General features: G+C 44.1%; 1 protein-coding gene across 2 annotated transcripts in view; it reads left to right on the top strand.

Moving 5' to 3' along the window:
* Nucleotides 1–20,468, top strand: part of TRPM8 (transient receptor potential cation channel subfamily M member 8) — a 111,099-nt gene that overhangs the window by 5,240 nt on the left and 85,391 nt on the right. The window contains exon 1 of one of the 2 annotated variants that reach the window (XM_032395166.1): nt 18,061–18,127. The exons of the other annotated variant lie outside the window; for it this stretch is intronic. The gene's annotated coding sequence lies outside the window, so the exon portion shown is untranslated. Of the gene's footprint in view, nt 1–18,060; nt 18,128–20,468 lie in introns of those variants that run through there. 2 annotated transcript variants of the gene reach the window in all.

The raw sequence follows: 20,468 nt of genomic DNA, 5'->3' as shown, positions 1-20,468 counted from the left end.
ATTAATATAAAGAACTACCCAGTGTATTATGTGTAAAAAAGGAAAGAGTTTAAACACCAGGAAAGAATAAACCGATGATTCGCTGATGATACAATTGTCTACTGAGAAAATTCAAGAGAATAAATCAACTGAGAAACACGTAGAATTAATTAAGGATTTTATCAAGTGACTGAGTTTTTTCCCCCTAGCCTCCCTCCTTTTCTAGGTAACTGAAATTAAAAAAAAAAAAAATTAAATACATAAGTAAAATTTTCTAGTTTTCTCACATATCAACTACTAACTATAATATATAGCAGAAAAATAGAAAAATTGGAATATAAATAATAATATATAGAGTCTATATGATTGTAACTGCAAAATTTTTTTGAAGGAGGCAAAAAATTTAAAAGAATTGAGTGATATACCATGTCTTTGAATGGCTAGACAAAATGTGGTAGAGTGCAACTGTTAATTCAGGATTAATGAACTAATTGGTCAATTGGATATTTAACTATATAACTTTTTGTTTTTTAAAAAATGGCTAATTATAAAAATTAGTCAAGTAATGTAGAAAGTGCAAAAAAGAGAAAGAAGCTGAAGAGAATTATGTAGAAATAATTATTATAATAGGTTTAATACTCTTTCAGACAGGTGTCTCTGAATATGACATATATAGATCTGTGTATACAAGCTCACATTAGGAGAATACTACTGAACTTCATATTTCAGAACTTGTATTCTTCATTCAATAATACATCATGGTCATCTTTCCAGGTTAAATAAGTATATAACCACATCATCACAGCATTCCCTTGGGATATACCAAGATTTACTCGAGTGGTTCTCTATTCTTGGGCATTGTTGTTATTCTTTTCTGTTATTAAAAATGCTACATACTAAATAGTTTATATATTTATCATAATTCCAATAAATATCCTAATGGATTTTTTTTATTTATAAAAGGGCTAGAAAGTGCATCTGGAATTACTAATGTACAAGTTTAGGCAGGAAATATTTGAAAGAGAAAACCAACGTGGGATATTTGTCCTACAAGATTTTAAAATACCTTCTAATGCTATAATGATTAGAATATGAGTAGACCAGCCAAGTTTCAGAAACAAAGCAAAATAACTATTTAGAAAAAAATTGAAGTTGGATTCTAATCTCTCACCATGAGCAAAAGATACATTTCAAATTAAGTAAATATTTAAATATAAAATGTATTAGGACAAATTATAGGCCAGCATTAATATAATTGTGGGGTGTGGAGTATGTAAGCCTGATACTGAAAACCAAAACCACAAAGGAAACACCAGATAGGTTTTACTTTAGTAAAGAAAATTAAGAACTTATATACACAAAACATTACATCTTTATGATATAGAATGGTTCTGTTTGACAGAAATGCAATGGGAGCCACATATATGAGCCACATACGTAATTGTAAGCTTACTAGTAGATACATTAAGAAAGTGAAAAGCAGGTGACATTATTTCAATGACATATTTCATTTAATTCAATGTACCTAAAATATTACCATTTCTACATGTAATCAATATGATTTCACTCATATGTGGAATTTAAGAAACAAAACAGATGAAATAGGGGACGGGAAGGAAAAATCAAACAAGACAAAATCAGAGAGGGAGGCAAACCATAAGAGACTCTTAATCATAGGGAGCAAACTGAGGGTTGCTGGAGGGGAGGTGGGGGGGGATGGGGTAATTGGGTGATGGGCATTAAGGAGGGCACTGTGATGAGCACTGGGTGTTATAGGCAACTGATAAATCACTAAATTCTACCCCCGAAACTAATAATACACTATATGTTAACAAAATTGAATTTAAATAAAAAATTAAAGAAAACATTATTAATGGAATATTTTATGTTCTTTGTTTTCGTGATAAGTCTTCAAAATCTGGTATGTATTTTATACAAACAGCACATCTCACATGGGAACAGCCGTATGTGAAGTCTCAATAGCCATACGCAGCTAGAGGTTACTGTAATAGGTCGCATGAAAACAGGGGCGCCTGGCTGGCTCAGTCAGTAGAGCGTGTTACTCTTGATCTCGGGGTTGTGAGTTTGAGCCCTAGGTTGAGTGTAGAGATTACTTAAAAATAAAATCTTAAAAAAAAGACAATACAAGTATAAACTTAAAATTAAACATTAAAAGCCAAATGAAAACTCGGAAAGGTAAGGTGTTTTCTTCGTTGTGTATGAGTTGGTAAGGATGGGCAAGTAGACCCATAGAAAAATGGGTAAAGGATAGGAACAAGTAATTCACAAACAAATCAATGAACATATAAGGATGTCCAAGTAATAGTGATCAAATAAGGCAGATTAAAATACAATAAGATAGGTTTACCTATCGTACTGTGAAATGTTATAAGACAAATTCTAATTTCCTGGATTAGTAAGAATATGATAAAATGGACCCTTGTAGATGTTGCAGTTGGAAATGTAAATAGATACAACCTTTGAGATAGCAGTATGTTCAAAAACCTTAATAGACGTTTCCTACGGAGTAGCAATTCTGTTGTAGGAATTTATCCTAGGGAGGTGTTATTAGTCAGCTAGGGTTGCTGTAACAAAGTACCACAAACTGGGTGGCTTCAAACAACAGAAATGTATTGTCTCACAGTGCTGGAGGTTAGAAAGTTCAAGGTCAAGGTGTCAGCCGGGTTGGTTCCTTCTGGAGGCTCTGAAGGAAAAACTTGTTTCACACCTCTCTCCCAGCGTCCGGTGATTTGCTAGCAGTCTTTTCCTTGGCTTATAGAAGAGTCACTTGCTCTCTGTCTTCTCTGCATGGTGTCCTTCCCTTGTGTACCTCTGTCCGCCAATTTTTCCCTTTTATGGGACATCGGTCATTGAATGAGGGACCAACCTTACTCCAGTATGACCTCATCTCAACTAATTATATTGGCACTGACCCTCTTTCCAAATAAGGTCACATTTTAAGGTACTGGAAATCAGGACTTCAAGAAAGGAATTTGGTGGGGGCAGGGCACAATTCAACCCATAACAGAAGGTAAAGGTGTGAACAAAGATTTGGTTGCAAGAACTTCTCTCCATGCCCACTTTCCTGACCTTGGCTAAGCCACCACCATTCTCATTTGGATTTTGTAATTACCTTCCCACTGGTGATGATGTTTTTATCCCTGCCTTCCTATGCCCCTACTCTCCATAAGCTGCAGTTGTGAAGAACACAACTCAGTCCTGTCCCTCCTCTGTTAGGAACCCTCTGCGGCTCCCCTCTTACTTAGGGTAAAATCCCAAGTACTGACCTGTGTTCTCCAACGTCCTGTGTCATCTGCTTCTCCCATCCCCTCTGCCCCTTGCCTGCTTTACTCCAGGCACGGGGGCCATCTTGGTGTAACTTGAGCACCTGTCCTTCTGTCTGGATGTGCTTCCCCTGGGTATATGCTTGGCTCCCTCCTTCACTACATGTATTTCTCTGCTCAGGTGTAAGTTCCTCACCTGGTCACCCAGTTAACATACCAACCTCCCCCCTGCTCTCATTCGATTTCCCTTATAGCCCTTGTCGCTGTCCCACAGATTTTATGTTTGTTTTTTTACTGTCACTTTTCCCCGTTTGGAAGGGATTTTTCTTGCTCCTTGCTATACCCTTATTGCTTTGAACAATGTCTGGCATAAAGCAGACACTTAGTAATATTTCTTAAATCAAAGAATGAATAAACACATGAATGAATGTTTATTGCAATGCTATTTATAACATACAGAAACTGGAAACAGATTATTTGTTCAAAAAAAGAGAGGGTGTGACTAAATATATTATGGTAGCTTCTAGAATAGAATAATAAGTCTTAGAAATATATTTATCAACATGAAAATATTCCTGAAATGTTAAAGTAGAAAATGTAGATTTTAAAACAGTATACCTCGAATGATCTATTTTCTTTTTTTTTAATTTTAGAGAGAAAGAGAGAGAGAGAGAGAGAGAGCAGGGGGAGGGGCAGAGGAAGAGAATCCTGAAGCAGACTCCCTGCTGAGCGGGAAGCCTGATGTGAGGTGATCCCAGGACCCTGAGATGATGACCTGACCTTAGCTGAAGCCAAGAGTCAGCTGCTCAACCGACTGAGCCACCTAGGCTCCCCTTGAATGTTCTACTTTTGGAACATATACTTGGTTACTAAAATCTGGACAAGTATCCAACGACATGTGAATAGTAGTTTTCTCTAGTGTGGGATCATAGGAGATTTAAATGCGTTTTTATGGGCTGTTCTTTTCTAATTTCTAATTACCTATGTGAATTTTAAAAAGTTATTAATAGAAAAAAGAATAAGGGAAAGTATGCAGCATATTTTAAAGACCTTTCCCGCAAGAATAGCTAAAAGGCAAAGAAAATCAATAATTAAAGTGGAAGTCAAAAGTCATTGGCAGCCCCGTGCCACGATGAAGCAGGTAAACCCGCTGGTGATTACATACGTCAAGCCCGGCCACACATGCCAAACATTACGTAACACGTGCCAGGCACTGTGCTAGGGGATTCTGTCATTTAACTTAGGGGGAGGGGTGTCTTAATGCTGCCTGTGTATTAGAACCACCTGGGGAACTTTTAAAATATGGTGTCTGGATGGCCAGGTTCCACCCCAGATATTCTGCTATCATTGGCCCAGGGTGGCCTGGGCATCAGTATTTTTAAAAACCCTCCTGATGGGGGCAGCTGGGTGGCTCAGTCAGTTAAGCAGCTGGCTCTTGATTTCGGGTCAGGTCATGATCTCAGGGTCGTGGGATCGGGCCCTGTGTCCGGCTTTACACTCAGTGGGGGGTCTGCTTGAGGATTCTCTTTCTCTCTCCCTCTGCCCCTCTGCCTACTTGCTCTCTCTTTCTCAAATAAACAAACAAATCTTAAAAAAACCCCTTCCTGATGGCTCTAATATGCATCCCAGGTTGAGAACCACAGCATTAACTAATTTTATATCTCACGACAAACCTCAAAGGAAGATTTAACTATTATCTTCATTTTATAGATGAAGGAACTAAGGCTCAGAGAAATTATGCAACCTGCCTAAAGTCACACAGCTTGTCTGTGATGAAAGTGATTGGAACAGAGGCAGCCTGGCTTTAAAGCGACCCTCTTAAACGAGATCTATCTGGCTATGTGCCATGCTGAAATGCCAGATATCTGGGTTTCATCTCATCCAGGCCAGCATTTAGCTGAAATATGGGTAAATAAAAAGGTACAGTATATTCAAAAGTTCTTTATAACTGATAAGGAACTATTTAACTGTGAGAAATTATTATTTAGGGTCATACAATTTCCCATTTGAAATCTTATTCTTTTACTGAATGGTATCTATGATTTGACCAATATCAGGTTTTTCATCCTTTTTTAGAAATAAGGCCTTGAAATCTACTCTTCTTTTAGTAGATTATTTTTACCAACTAACTAAATTTGAGATGAAACCACAATGGTGAGAATGTTTGGGGAAGGAATCTAGCGTGTGAATTATACAGAAGAAAAGAATTCAAATCCCAAGATTTGAAACGGATGAGGCACTTCTAAGTTCGTCAACAAGGAACAGTTTCCCCCTAGGTACATCCAGAATTGTTCACTGGTTTTTGGTGCGGTTCATTAGTTACACAACATAGACCAAGCACTCTCTGACTGTCCTGGGCGTCCCAGAATGCCAGAAGACATCAGCCCTGTCCTCACAGAAGTCACAACACAGTGAGGGACAGAGGTAGCGGCGGTGATGGTCACATGAGGTGTGACTCAGGGAAGCAAAGGGCAGGAACTGAGAACAAGTTTCCTGAAATAGGAAATGCATGAGTTGGGCCCTTCAAGGCTGTGTAGGCCTTAGCCAGGCGGAGAAGGTGGGAGAGAAAATGCCCTGATAAGAGAGCAAGCCAACATGAAAAGCATGGAGGAGAGAAGGCATCAGGTCATGGTTGTTCAGCCTGATGGGGGCATGAGATCAAAGGCAGTCATGAAAAAAAAGGGAAGGGATTCATTGGCCAGCCAGCTTGCTGGTTTCTAAATAAGAAGGCAGGTTGGACTTTAGTAGGTTGAGCCAGGATGGCAAATGGTTTTCCCAATGAGTGGGCACCTGCAGCTGAGTTTGTCTTGGAGTGAAAGCGTCTTCCCCACCATCACCACTACTTCTGTCCTGAGTCACCTCCACCACTTTTCCTACTTCTCCGCTGGCACTGGGGGAGTTTCCGTGCTGTATACAGCAGGGACTGTTGTGACCGCTAGAGATCCAAGAACAGGAAACAGCACAAAGGTAAAAAGAGACTAGAACAGCCGTATGTTAAATACCGTTACCTGGACTTGAGTTCTGAGTTCATGTTCCCTGGGAGGGGTGGGGGGTTGACCAGATGTCATAAAGAAACTGGGGCCAAGTCTGATCTCATACTCGTGGGTGTGGCCAGGACATCCAATGGGCCATCTAATCAGGACGCTATCTGAGCCAGGACACTGCCTAAGATGCCCATTGTGTCGGGCCACCAATTCTTAAGAATAGCATCATCTCTGTAATCAAGGAACCTAATGGTTTCCCTCCCCTTCCCCCCCGAAAAAAGTTGTAAAAATTCTCACCGTAACTTTAGGGGGTGGAGGGCAGGAGAAATAAGTTCCTTGTAAGGATGAGGTTGATTTTGATCCCAACAACTTATTCTTTCTTTCCATGCCAGTCACAGGAGAAAGCCCGTCTTGAAGTGGAATCTATAGTCTGTCCCTTTAAAGAACACATTAAAGCACCCTGTCCTAAGTGGTTTTAAGCACACAGCACCACAAGAATTGATAAATAATTGATATAAATTAATGGCCAATGAAAGAAACATATCCACACTGATCTATAATTACTGGAAGCAACCTCATCTATTTTTCATAAAAGTGTCGTTTCATTGCAGTCTTTTTTTTCTAAAATTCAGTGTATTTAGAACTTAAATTGTTTTCAATAATTGCTTTCAACTGCTTTCAAATGGCTGAGCTTCTCTGTCAAAATGGGCATCAGAGAAGCCTGTGATTTGGGTGTTCCTTTCTTATCTTTTGATCCTGCCTGGCTCTCACCTGGAACAGCGGTGCAAAAGAAGGGATTTGGGATGCCCAGGGAGATCTGTGGCACATGCTTCAGGTGCCTGTAGCTCTGAACTCGGCTCCCACCAAGCCTCGGGGGGAATGTTGTTGCTTCAGAAGCTTGTGGGAGCCGAGGCCCCGGTTGGCACGAGAACAAGTTTACAGCCCAACCGACTGACAGTTCCACTGGGTCCAGCGTAGACATATGATTTCACAATGAAATGAACCTTTTAAGCAGTGGTTGAGACTTCAGCTAGTGTTCTAAATTAACTGCGCCACAACAACTATTCAGACAAAACAATAACAACCAACACCCGGACCTGATCTGGAAACTGACTTTTGTTATGAAGAGCACAGTCTCTGGAGCTGGACAGACTGCGGTTCAGTTTCTGGCTCTGACACTTGTAGCCAAACGTGGGCACATTACCTCATATTTTGGAGCCTCAATTTCCTCATCTGTGAAGTGCAATAATGATGCCCACTCCATGGGGTGAATCAGAGACCAAATGAACTGAAACAGCCAAAGCTTTTGGTACAGTGACTAAAAGCTGGTATTTGACAACCAATCAGGACAATTGAAATCGGTCATTTTGAGAAGACCTGTCTCCAAAGTGGGCACTTAAGGCATTAAGTGTCATCTTGAGGGGCGCCTGGGTGGCTCAGCCAGTTGAGCCTCTGACTCTTGGCTCAGGTCATGATCTCAGGGTCGTGGGATTGAGCGCCACGTCAGGCTCCGTGCTCAGCAGGAAGTCTGCTTGAGATCCTCTCCCTCTCCCTCCCACTCACTCTCTCTCAAATAAATAAATAAAATCTTTTTTTTTTTTTGAAGTGTCATCTTGAGGGATAAGGGATGTGGAGACTATGATCCAAGCGAATGCAACCCTTCATTTGCATGATAGCTTCTCAAAGATTCTGGCTAGCTGTTCATAGACTATTTTCTTTTCTTCCTGGTCACACAGCTAGACTACATTCCCAGGCTCTCTTCAAGGTAGGTGTGCTCACAGACTAGGTTCTGGCTGGTGTAATGTAGTTGGAAGCCATATTTGTCATGTCTAGGCTCAGCCTCATGATTTCCCACTTCCCTTTTGTCTGCTGAATTTCACAGGTGATCTTACAGAGGACTGCAGGGCCCGGTGGATGCCAGAGCCACAGAATGGTGGAGATTGGTCCTTGAACACTGTGTGGGCAGCTGCCTCCTAAACACCCATGTGTAACTTAGGCATGAGGAAGAAAGACATTTAAAAAAAAACTGTTTTTTTTTTTTTTTTCATTAATCCTCAGAGATAGAACGTGTTGACAAGGGATTACCATTACAGAAATAGTCTCCAGGCATTTTTGCACACACACATCATTTTATCCCCACGGAAGTCTGCTGGGGCACAGAGATATGCCCAAGGCCCATGGTTACATCTGATTAAGTGGACCCAATCCCCAAGTCCTGTAGACTCTTGATTAAGAAGGTAATGTTGTTTGTTGATTGGTAGATTGATGAGTCTAATTCAATGTTTTTACAAGCTCTAAAGACATAAGATGAATCGGTGCCCAAAGATCATGAGTTTAGCTACACTGCATTCTCGAGTTCCATCTACAATGGTGCCCCCAAATCAACTGTCTGCCAGACTAATCAACTGTCCCCAAATCAACTGTCTGCCAGGACCAGGCAATGATGTCAGTGTGTAAGTCAGGCCGAGCAGATGTAGGAAACCAGACTGGGGGAATCAGCTATAGAGGCCCAAATAGAAGATCTTAAAACACTGTACTGGCCTAACAAGAAATATATTGGGTTGGGTTCAGCCCATCAGCTCCCAGCTGGTGACCACTGCTCTACAACATCCCCCAGAATGGGCTTGTGGTCTGTGCACAAGCCAACCATTGAATTGTATTTGCTGATAACAGTAATTGGCTAGGGTAGACACATGACCTCGGTCAGGCCAATCAGAAATCTGAAGACTCAATTTTGAGACTTCTGTTTATGTGGTCTGGGAAGTGGACACTCTTTCCCCTATGTGCTTTGCACAAGAGATGATGTAGATCTAGCTGTGTGGTCATCCTAGAATCATGAGTAGAAAAACATGTCTGAGAACAAAGCCTGGATAGAGGAATACATAGACAGAGGCCAGATCCTGGTGATGTTATCTGAGCCCCTGACCAAGCTGATCCTTAAGATGGTATGACCTTGTCACTTACAGTTTCCTGAGCCAATAAATCCCATACTTACTTATGCCAACTTGAGTTTGGGTTGGGTTTTCATTTACTTGGAGCAGAGAGTCAAACAGACAGGCTAATGTCTTTAGAAAATCTGGTGAATAATATTTCTCCAAGTTCTCTAATATAATAGATATGCCATGGAGGGTAGAGAAAGATCTAGCAACTTTCAAGTCTGAGTATCAGTGGTTGGGCTCAGAGGTGATACTGTAATGGCCGAGTCCCAACACACTGGTGAAAGAGAAGGTGCAAAATGAGGAGTGAAAAAGGCAGAGAGAGACAGAGAAACAGAGACAGAGACAGACAGAAGGAAATGTCCTTCATAGAGAAAAAATCATAGTGGGAAGAAAAGTCCTTGTATGCATTTCTGTTCCATTTTGCAGCCTGAATAGGATGGGCTTGTTCTTAGTCCACAACTGATGACTTTCTATGACTTGAGCCCAGAAATAGAGTTGTTTGCAAATAAGAGTCTCTTGATGAAGGAGACTTTTTTTTTTTTTTTTTTAAGATTTATTTATTTATATTAGAGAGAGAGAGCGTGCACATGCATGGTCGGGGGAGAGGCAGAGGGAGAGAGAGTCTTAAGCAGAGATTGCAAGCTGAGTGCAGAGCCTGGTGCTGGGCTTGATCTCAAGACCCTGAGATCACAGTCTGAGCTGAAACCAAGAGTCGGCTGCTTAACTGACTGTGACACCCAGGTGCCCCGAGACTTCTTATCTTCAAATGAAGTAGAAAAGGGGCCCATGTTCTGGGGAGGTGGGAGCGCAGGAAGGGAGCCTATTGGGCCTTAGCTTCTCTTTAGAGAAATGCCGTTCAGAGGAGCCTGGTGGATGTGCTGATGAATCAATCAACCACTATGGATTGGGCGCTGGCCATACCAGCAGCTCCGGGAGGCACAGGTATTATGCTGTCGTCACCCTCTCTACACCTGAGATACAGCATCACACAGCAACTAATTTTCCATTTGTTTGTAGTTTATGAGAAAATGAACAAGAAAGCATTGAACGGATTTGAGTCTTAAATATCTTATCTTGTTCTAGGATTAGGAAAAAGTTAGTGAGGGGCCAGAAAAGCAAAACCGCCTACCAAACACACCTGTAATTCCCAGGACTGCATGTCAATGTGTGGCCAGTCTTGGTTGTCGTCAGAGTTATAGCCTTCTTTGTGTAAAGACTAAAGATATATACGTTGGTGTTGATCCTCGATCCACAGCCTGCAATTGATCGAAGAGGATGTATTCGAAAGGAAGTTCAAGGCTTTCTTCTACTGTGTTTCGTGGTAAAGAAGCTAATGTAAGTAGTGATCAACACAATGATGAAAAACAAGACAGGGGATGTGACAGAGTGATGGGGGTAGGAGATCAGAGTGGGCTTCTCAAATGAGGGGATGGTTTCTGAATGTTTACTGTGTGCCAAGTACTATTTTGAATGCCTTACATGTATTAACTAATGAAATCCTCACAAAATATCTATGAGGATGGTGTAATTATTACCTCCCTTTTGCAAATGGGAAAAGTGGGCACAGAGAGGTCAAGTAACTTGCCTGAGTTCACACAGGTGAAATGGTGGAGCTGGGGTGGAGCCGGGCAGTCCCCTTCTGAAGCCTGCGCTCTTAACTCCTCCTCAAAGCAGCCGCGTGCTAGGAGACCTGGGGGAAGAGAGTTCTAGACCTGGCAAATGGAACACGCCAAGAGCCTGAGGAGGGGCAAGAGAGAGAATGCTGCGGGAGGAGGTTGGCAGGTTGCTGCAGACATGATTTTATCCTGGCTACAATGGGAAGCCCTCTGAAGATTCCACAATGGGGACTGATGCGATCTGATAGGGGCTTTGAGGAGATGGCTTGGGAAGAGGGGTGGAGAATGGGCCATGGAGCACAAGTGAAAGGGGACAGACCAGGAGACGCCGTGTCGGCTTCCAGGAAAGAGACAGGGGTGCCCTGGGTGGAGGAGGTAGCAGTGGTGACCAGAGGAACGGTTGGATTTGGGGTACACCGAATCGGGGCTGGGGGCAGAGCCCACAGGAGATACTGATGAATTGGATCATGTGGGAGGGGAGAGCCAAGAACAACTCAAGGGTGGTGGGTGACAGCCACCAGCCATCCTGGGGGAGGCGCAGGTTAGGGATGGGGCGCTGTGGACTCAAGGGCTCTGGTTGGGACTGTTAAGTCTGAGATGCTTACTAGATATGGAAGTGAGATATCAAGCAGATTCCTTGGAAATCCCTGAAAACATAACGTGTCCCACAAAAGTGTGGCTGAAGAGGGCAGCCGAACAGCCCTGCCTTTCTTTGAGTTTTATTAGGGCCAAACTGCCTCCCTGTGCCTCTTACCTGAGTAACTGTGTGTGTGTGTGTAGGTAAGTGTGTATCTGCGTGCATGTCTCTGTGTGTACATGTGTCTGTCTGTCTGTGCGTGTGTCTGTGTGTGATGGGTGCCCGCAGCACAGAAGTTACACAAAAGGACCTGGAAACAGACAGGCTGGATTTCAAACCTCGATCTACCACTTGCTAGTTATGTAACTTTGGGCAAATTATTTACCCTGTCTGTGCCTCAGTTTTACTCCCTGTAAAATGGGGCTGAAGATACCAATGGTTCCTACCTGCAGGTTTCTTGGGAGGTTCCATGAGTCAGCACATGGAAAGCACTTCGAACCTTGCTTGGCAGACGCTCAGTAAATGGCAGCCTATGTCCCAGGTGTGTGTGGACACGTGCACACGACAGGAGGGAGTTTATGATTGTACACTTGTTAAAAAGAGGACTACTTTATTGGGTGAATGGTCCAATACTTTCCATTTTTGAGATACCATCATTATAGGATGGATATAAGGGAAGAAGCTTAATGGAAAGCCTATCCTTGGTCTCTGGATGGAATGCCTCACTGAAACAGACCAGAATCCCACCATGAAAGACTCCTATTTCTTCATTACCTACCACGATTTTTATTGGACTGCATTCCTCATGTGCCAGGCTTTGCCATCAGCGTGTTTGAATTGGCAGCCCCCAGCCCAGGGCCTGGCAGCCAGCCACTCTGGCCTGATGAGTGGGGACGGGGCTTCTAGGGGCCAGCATGCTGTGGTGCCCACTCTCCCCTTGGAAAACATCTTTCCCGTCACGTGACTTTTGGGGCAAACGCTCAGTTATCATCTGGGGTCTCTTGGCTATTTTTGTTTCTGACATTTGAGCCCTTTTCCACTCAGGGCCCGCTCTGGGGGATGGCAATACTTCTAATAATCCTAATTGTCCACCGCTTTTCACGCTGTCTTTCCATTATCCTCCATAGCCCGTGGCCACCGCGTGCTTTTAAGTAGCGCTCAAGTGTCCTTCCTGTCTTGGGATGGATTTCTCATGCCCCGGAGCAGAAGGAAGGTGGAATGGTTCTTCTAACCCAAGTGGGTCTGCTGCTCTTCCCCAGCTGTTCGTGACCACATAAAAGTGGTCAGAAATCACTCAGAACTTATTCTGTCTCCTTCAAGCAAAGTTTCGGTAATTTGGATAAAAGGGAAGAAATGGGTTCTTATTGCCTTGAGCTCTAAAATGGGATTGAGCAAGGTCATATAGGCCACATTGACCACTATGTGAATTTTCAATGTGCAAAGTAGTCTCATTTTCTCTGGCACCCCGAGCTGAAGCATCCTGGCGCTGGAGTCAAGGCAAAAGTGGTTCCTCAAAAGACTCACCCTCCCACCTTCCCACCTCATCCCCCTGTTGGCTTTGTCTGAATTGCAGATTTTTCAATGCAGTTTCCGCTGAGGCTCTTTGAAATGATCTACTTTAAGTCTCAAATCCTGTTGCTCATTCCTTGTTCGTCAGCGTCAGGGGCAAGCTTGTCAGGGAATGTCATGCCTGTGGCCAGAGGGCGCACACTCCCTGGTGCTTTATACCTGTCATGTCACCTGAGCTGAGAGCTTTACAGGTGGTAGTGTTAGAGGTGAGGGCTCGAGGCTCCGAGAGGTCAGGCACCTTGCCCAAGTTTGTCCCAGAGCCTGGACTGTAGTCCAGATCTGTGTTCCAGAGACGAGCGCTCATGCCTATGGTATTTCGCCTTAGTCGGGCGATTGCTCAAAAAGCATAAGGCGGGCGCCTGGGTGGCTCAGTCGGTTAAGCGTCTGCCTCCGGCTCAGGTCATGATCCTGGAGTCCCAGGATCGAGTCCCGCATCAGGCTCCCTGCTCAGCGGGGAGTCTGCTTCTCCCTCTGACCCTCCCCCCTCTTGTGCTGTCTCTCTCTCTCAAATAAGTAAATAAAATCTTGAAAAAAAAGAAAAGAAAAGCATAAGGCAAGTTGTCACTGTTGATAGCATGCGGCAGAAGGACCCTAAGCTCTGGGAGAAAGGTGCTCGTATTGACCTTTTCCTTCCCCTGTGGACAGCGAGCCTTGGGGGTCGTGGAGTGTGGCCGCTTCTGCACGTGCCTTTCCCCCAGGGCAGCACCCGCCGCGCCCGGCCCAGCAGGCTGAGTTTCTGCCTAGTTCCTGCTGAGCAACAGGACAGCGTTTCTTCTGATGGCCCTTGTTTCTTCAGAGCTGAGCTTGTCAAACTGCCGATCTTCAGGAACATCAGATTCCTCAGACCCGCCCCGAGATCCTGGTTCAACAGGTCTAGGGTGGGGCTCGGAGCATCATTTTCAACCCGTGCTCCTGAAATGTGGATGCAGATGGCCATGGGCCACCCACGAAGAAACAGTTGGGGAAGCATGTGGGGCTCACTACCAATAGTGGGGTGGCGAGCCCCGAACCACTCTCTTAGTGGGGGTTGGGCAGCAGGAAGAGACCCACTTCTCCCTGCCCTGACACATGGGCACTGAGTTGGAGGGACAGACAGAATTGAAGGGAGAAAGGACACTGATAGGGCTGATCCATCCACTTTGTCTGGTCCTTCCAGAACAACCCCCTTCCCCCAATCCTGCCACAGCCTGAGATGCAGGCATTAGGATCTCATGTGACCGAGGGACTGGGGCTTGGGGCTTGAGTGGTGTGTCCAAACACCCCACCTTTAGCAAAGGCCCCGGGCTGGTGCTCAAACCCTCAATGGTTTCCTTCAATATTCTTGAAAATGATTTTTCGTTGGGGCGAAGCACACATAACATAACATTTGCCATCTCACCTGTTTCTAAGTGTACAGTTCGGGGGCATTAAGTACGTTTACACTGTGATGGAGCCAGCACCCCCAGCATCTCCGGTTCACTCAGTTCTGACGCGCTTGCTCCCAGCACAGAAAATAGGAAAGCAGAGCTGAGAATCCGGGCCTACGGATTTGGCAGGGAGCGTGCTGACAGGCTTTGCTTATCTGATGGGGGCAAAGAAGAGTCTGGAGGAGCGCGCGTGGCCCGGATCATGAGTCACCTGGGAAACCTGCTTGAAGATAGAGGTGCATGAACCCATCTCCAGCAGCCACTGATTTTGCTCAGAGAGGCCACCTGCTGACACTGAAAGATAATGCAACCACCTAGCATTTAAAAACTCTTAAAAAAAAAATCTTCCCGCTTGCTTCTGTAGAGGAATTTGGGCATTTTGTTAAGTCTTGGATAAAATGACAAATCTGAGGGTTTTATGTCTCTCCCTCTCCCTCTACCTGTCCTATACCTACACCCATACGCATATCCATACCTGTGCGTCTCTCTATCTCCATCCTTCCCCGTGCACGATGGCATTGACTTACAGCAAGGATCCATTCACTCAAGACTTTCAAGATGTACCGAAGACATTTGACTAGGACTTGTTGAGGCCAGATGACACTTTGGTTGTTATGGATACAAGTTTGGAATTAGGGTGAACATTGGGACAGAACAAAGAACCTGTTGGTTTAAGAATCAGGAAATGAATGAGAAAAGTCCACACTAGCTTCATTCATCTCACTCTGAGGGCAGGACAGGGCCACTTGGTTCCCAACATTGCAGGAGGGACCCTCAGAGGGACATGCTGGGCTGGGCTGGGCAGCGCTGAGGTGGGGGCCGGGTGGGAGTGGGAGTGCCACGGGCTCCCATGGGAATTCTTTGCTCTTCCCTGGCGAATCTGTGGTGGTCCTGGCAGTTCCTAGGGATGGGTTGATAACCCCCTCCACACGTGACCTCGGGGGCTCTATTGGTCTGCAAGGGCTACTATAACAAAATTCCACAGACTGGGTGATTTCAACAATCAAAACTTTTTTCCTCACCATCTTGGAGTTTCCGGATCGAGTTGTCAGGTTTGGTTTCTTCTGAGGCCTCTCTCCTTGGCTTGCGGATGACTGTCTTCTCCCGTGTCCTCACGTGGTCTTCCCTCTGTGTGTGTCTGTGTCCCAATCTTATCTCCTTATAAGGACACCAGTCATATGGGATCAGGCCCCCCCCCCCGAAGACTTCATTTTGATTTGACTACCTCTGTAAGAAAGACCCTGTCTCCAAATACAGTCACGTTCTGAGGGATGGGGATGAGGGGCACAATTCAGCCCAGAACAGGGCCTGAATCCAGTCTTCTGGGACAGGAAGTATACAGTAAGGGCAGCTACCAGGCCTGGAGTTTGGACCTACCTTCTTTAGTCTCAGGAGGCATCGGCTTTCCCTGGACCTCACAGGGACTGTGTCCACCTGGAGACTCCTCCTTGCAGCACCGACCCTTCCAGTCCATGCTGTGTGTGACCTTCAGCACGGGTGTCACTCTTGCTGTCACTATTAAGGACCTATAGGGGATGGCCCGTCAAATCAAATCTGAGCCTCCAGCCTTGTAGTCAAAACCCTGTCTTTCTTTTATACCTCGGTGCCATGACATCCTCACATGGATTCTCCCAAACACCACCCCCTCCACTTCAGTCCCCACCCCAGCCTCCTTAACCTTTGGTCCTTCTCTCCAAGTATATTTTAAACCCAAGATGAAATTGTACACCCAATTTTGCAACCTACACCATTCACTTGACGGCATGTATTTTGAGTCTTTCCCCATGAATATGCTCTAAGTCAAGAAGCTCCCTGGCTCTATAATGTGTCATCTGATGAAAGGCCATGCTCCACCCCGTCTCTCATTCCCACATCCCGCTCTTCCCCCTCTGCCACCAGCTTTCTCTCTGCCAGCCCGGGATGGTTGCTTTGTCCCCTCATACTGGTATTCCTACATGCATGTCGTTGTGCACTTTGCACTTCAGTCGATAATTTTCTAGCTTTCTAGTCCTTTCCAGTTCATTTTCTGGTTTCAAACTAGAGTTTAGCTTCCGCCTTCTGATTCCTTTATTTCTGAAAATCCCTGGAAGGAGGTTGTATAGGCTGCAGGCTAAGGCAAGAGAGGATGGGATCCAGGGGCTCTGTGTGTGTGTGGATGTGTGTGGGGGGCAGGAAGGGAAGGAAATTGTAGGAGTGTGGGAATTTTAGTCCTAGGATCCACATTAAGGGTGATTTTGAGATCTCTCAGATTCTGTCTCTGTTTCCTGCTAGATCTCTTCTCACATGGGTCCCTTATTTACACGTGGCACCTGTCATTCCCAATTTTCCATAGCCCCCACTCTTCCCCATTGCCTTGCACTTGGTCGCTCCATTTCTTTCCATGACCTGCCTGACCCTTGGAGTATTTGAGTTTGTGGTCCTATCTGAACGTTTTTGTTTCTCTTTGTCAAAGGGGTTTTCTCCCTTTGAATTGAACATGGTCTCCATAGGAGCTGCCGCTTTAATTGCATCTTAATCTCTCCTTTCAGATCTTGCCCAAATCCCTCTGCCTTTACAGAATTGCCCCTTGACATTCCTTATGTTTAATCTCTAACCCTTTTGCATTTGTTTGTACTGTATAATCAATTTTTATTATTTATTTATTTATTATTTTTTTTTTTTCAAAGATTTTATTTATTTGACAGAGAGAGCGAGAGAGGGAACATAAGCAGGGGGAGTGGGAGAGGGAGAAGCAGGCTTCCAGCCAAGCAGGGAGCCCGATGCGGGGCTCGATCCCAGGACCCTGGGATCATGACCTGAGCCGAAGGCAGACGCTTAACGTCTGAGCCACCCAGGCGCCCCCATAATCAGTTTTTAAATTATACCATCCTCTTCTTGCCTGTGGCACACACTTCATATATAAATACATAATAGAAAGAGTAGGCAGGGCGCCTGGCTGGTTCAGTCGGGAGAGCGTGCAACACTTGATATCAGGGTTGTGAGTTCGAGCTCCACGTTGGGTGTGGAGATTACTTAAAAATAAAATCTTAAAAAAAGAAAAAAAAGAAAGGATAGCCAACACTCCCGGAGGATCGGCTATAACAAAACTGTTGCAATGACATCCGTAACATCATTTAAAGAAAACGACCGAAAGTTGCCTCCTGGTGATCATCTCTGCTAGTGGAGTGTTCATAAAGACAAAGTGTAAGGAAGGCATGGAAATCACTATAAATTAGGCTTCCTGCCACCCCTCATACCCCCACCCAGCTAGCCCAGGGCAGAATATATGTCAGTGTGGAGAAAGTTAACAGAATCTTAAAAAAAAGGAACAGTTTATTAAACGTCCTCTCTTCACAATTTTTTTCTCATCAATTAAAAGCTTTTAATCTGTTAATTAATCTTGTCATTACCTTCCATAGTGAGCATTTCCTACTTCATTTGTGGTTTTTAAGATGTGCCACAAATTGTAGAAATTAAATTTTAGTGAGACTTAACACTAGGACTGACAGGCCAAGAGAAGGAAGTTTATGTTTACTTTATTAGCATTTAAAATACCGTGTTCTACAGTTATGCCTTCGTCACTCATATTCAATCACCAAATTGCTACCATACACCATGGCTTTAAGAGTCTTCTCTCAGCGGCTTAAATTTTTTTGTTCTCCTCTTCAAAGAGCCTCAGGGAGGAGGGCGGGGCTGAGGAAGCTCCCGTTATAAAAGCCTTCTTCCTCTGCAAGACGGGGAGGCCAGCAGGATCTTTCCAGTGAAAGCAAATCCTGCCTGACAAACCTCAACTGGTATGTTATCAACTTTCGCTTTTCATGTCTCTATAAATGTTGCAATTGCTGTAACTTGTAGAACTGGTATGAATAGAGGATGTTTGGCAAGGACATCATTTAGATTTTCTGTGAAGATTTGAAACTAACAAGACAAAAGGTGAAATTTCTCAAAGAGCTGTTGGGATAAACAATAAATGCTAGTTCACAGATATTTATAGTACTTGTTGGATTTATTTAGAGATGTAGGAGACTGAGCTAAGTTTTTGAATGATTTAAAATACAATTACAGCCTTTTTTTTTTTCTGATTGACAGAATCAGAAATTTCCTCAAATGAGCTTTACTAAAAAATTCACTGGCATCTAAACTCTGCAACTGACTGTCTAAAGCAATCCTATGTTTTTTTTTTTTTAAGATTTTTTTTTTTTAAATTTATTCATGAGAGACAGAGAGAGAGAAAAGCAGAGGCAGAGGGAGAAGCAGGCTCCCTGCAGAGCAGGGAGCCCGATGCGGGGCTCAATCCCAGGACCCTGGGATCATGATCTGAGCCAAAGGCAGATGCTTAATCGACTGAGCCACCCAGGCGTCCCAATCCTATGTTCTCAGACCTATTGTGGACATCACAAAATAGGTTTTTCTTAAATCAAGACTATGATGGAGCCTAAATTAGCCTCAAGAAAGAATGTATTCAAACAGCCAACAGTCTTTGATAAAGAAGAAAAGTATATTTGACTTATTTTTACATACAGCTTCTGAAACATGCTCATGGCTTGTATTCTTTAGAAGCAAAAGGGAAACACTAGGCGTTGGATGAATAATTAAAGGTTTTATCTCTAATTTTGAGGCCATGATTGTCAATGCTGACTTCTTCAGAGTTAAGATTTTTTTTTTTAAGATTTTTATTTATTTATTTGACAGAGAGAGACACAGCGAGAGAGGGAACACAAGCAGGGGGAGTGGGAGAGAGAGCAGGCTTCCTGCAGAGCAGGGAGCCCGATGCGGGGCCCGATCCCAGGACCCCGGGATCACAACCTGAGCCGAAGGCAGACGCTTAACGACTGAGCCACCCAGGCGCCCCCAGAGTTAAGATTCTTAAGCAGAAAACAAGTACACTTATTACGGTAGGGGTTTCAGCTCCTCAGTGTGTTGAGAGTGTAAAGAACTTTCTTTCAAGGTTGTGACTTTTGATTTATAATTCTTTAAAATTTGGAACAAAGTTGGTATCACCCATTATTCATCTTTTTTGTCTTGCCTAAGAGTTGTCGTTAGTCTTGGCACCTGTGAAGAAAATAGGATCCAGGCACCTAGGGACCCCCAGCCTTTCCCCTTATTCTGGGGGTGGAGGGGCTCTCAGCAGATAGTACCTTCCAGCTCATTTGCTGCCGGGACTCACCTCCTGTCTCTCACCTCTCCTCTTTGGGGCAGGAGACACCAGAATCATTGACTTTAGGAGCTCCCCTGGGCTTTCACCGTTGGGGTTTAACCATCGATGCAAACTTCAAAAATGTGGCTGACAAAAATATGGCAATTAGAAAAGTGGGATAATTCCTACAAGGAAATGCATCTCAGTTCTCCAGGGTGAAGGAGGTGGGGGAGGCTAGGTGCACATTGACCCTCGCAGGTCCACTGTAGTTCCTGCGTGTACCTCAGGCCAGAATGGGAATTGAGATTTCTCCGATGGTGTCATTTCTATCTGAAGCTTCCGCAAGTGTCACACTCACCATTATAATGAATAATTGATGGGAATGAAGAGTGGAGATGGCCGGGGTTTGGTATGGGGCCCTTTGGAACATTCTTTCAGAGCACGAACGACACAGTTCCTCTCATTCAGTGCTTTGTAAGGAAAACTTCTCCCGTCTCCTTTACCATATGGAGACTTAGATATACATCCTGGTTGAAAATGACATCTCAGGACTGGTTTGACTGTGGCGAGAGGCAGGTAAACCATAATCTTAAAAATATGCCACATGCCATTCTTGTGTTTGGACAATAACAGAACAGATTGATTTTTGATTTTGGTTTTGTTTTTGCAACGGGCCCACAGGATACAAGAGTATTCTGTTGTGAATGGGTGATTTCTAGATTATTTAAAATTAGTTATGAGCATCAGTAATAAAAATAGTATTAGCCCAACCTCACCCCTGGCCAACAAAACCAGGTTTCTAATCCTTGATTTAAATTTTAATGGTGTATTAATATAGTATAAATGACAATCTATCTCTTCCCAAAGAGGTATTAAAGTAGCACACAATAGCTACTTATTAAACTTAGAGCTTAATGTTCAAGGATTGGGCTCTCAGGCCAGCCTGTCTGAATTTGAATCCTGTATCCTCTACTGATCTGCTGTGTGACTTTGAGGAA

The sequence above is a fragment of the Phoca vitulina genome, unplaced genomic scaffold (genome assembly GCF_004348235.1).
Source record: "Phoca vitulina isolate PV1807 unplaced genomic scaffold, GSC_HSeal_1.0 scaffold1, whole genome shotgun sequence".
NCBI lineage: Eukaryota > Metazoa > Chordata > Mammalia > Carnivora > Phocidae > Phoca > Phoca vitulina.
This window is presented reverse-complemented; position numbering and strand designations above follow the sequence as displayed.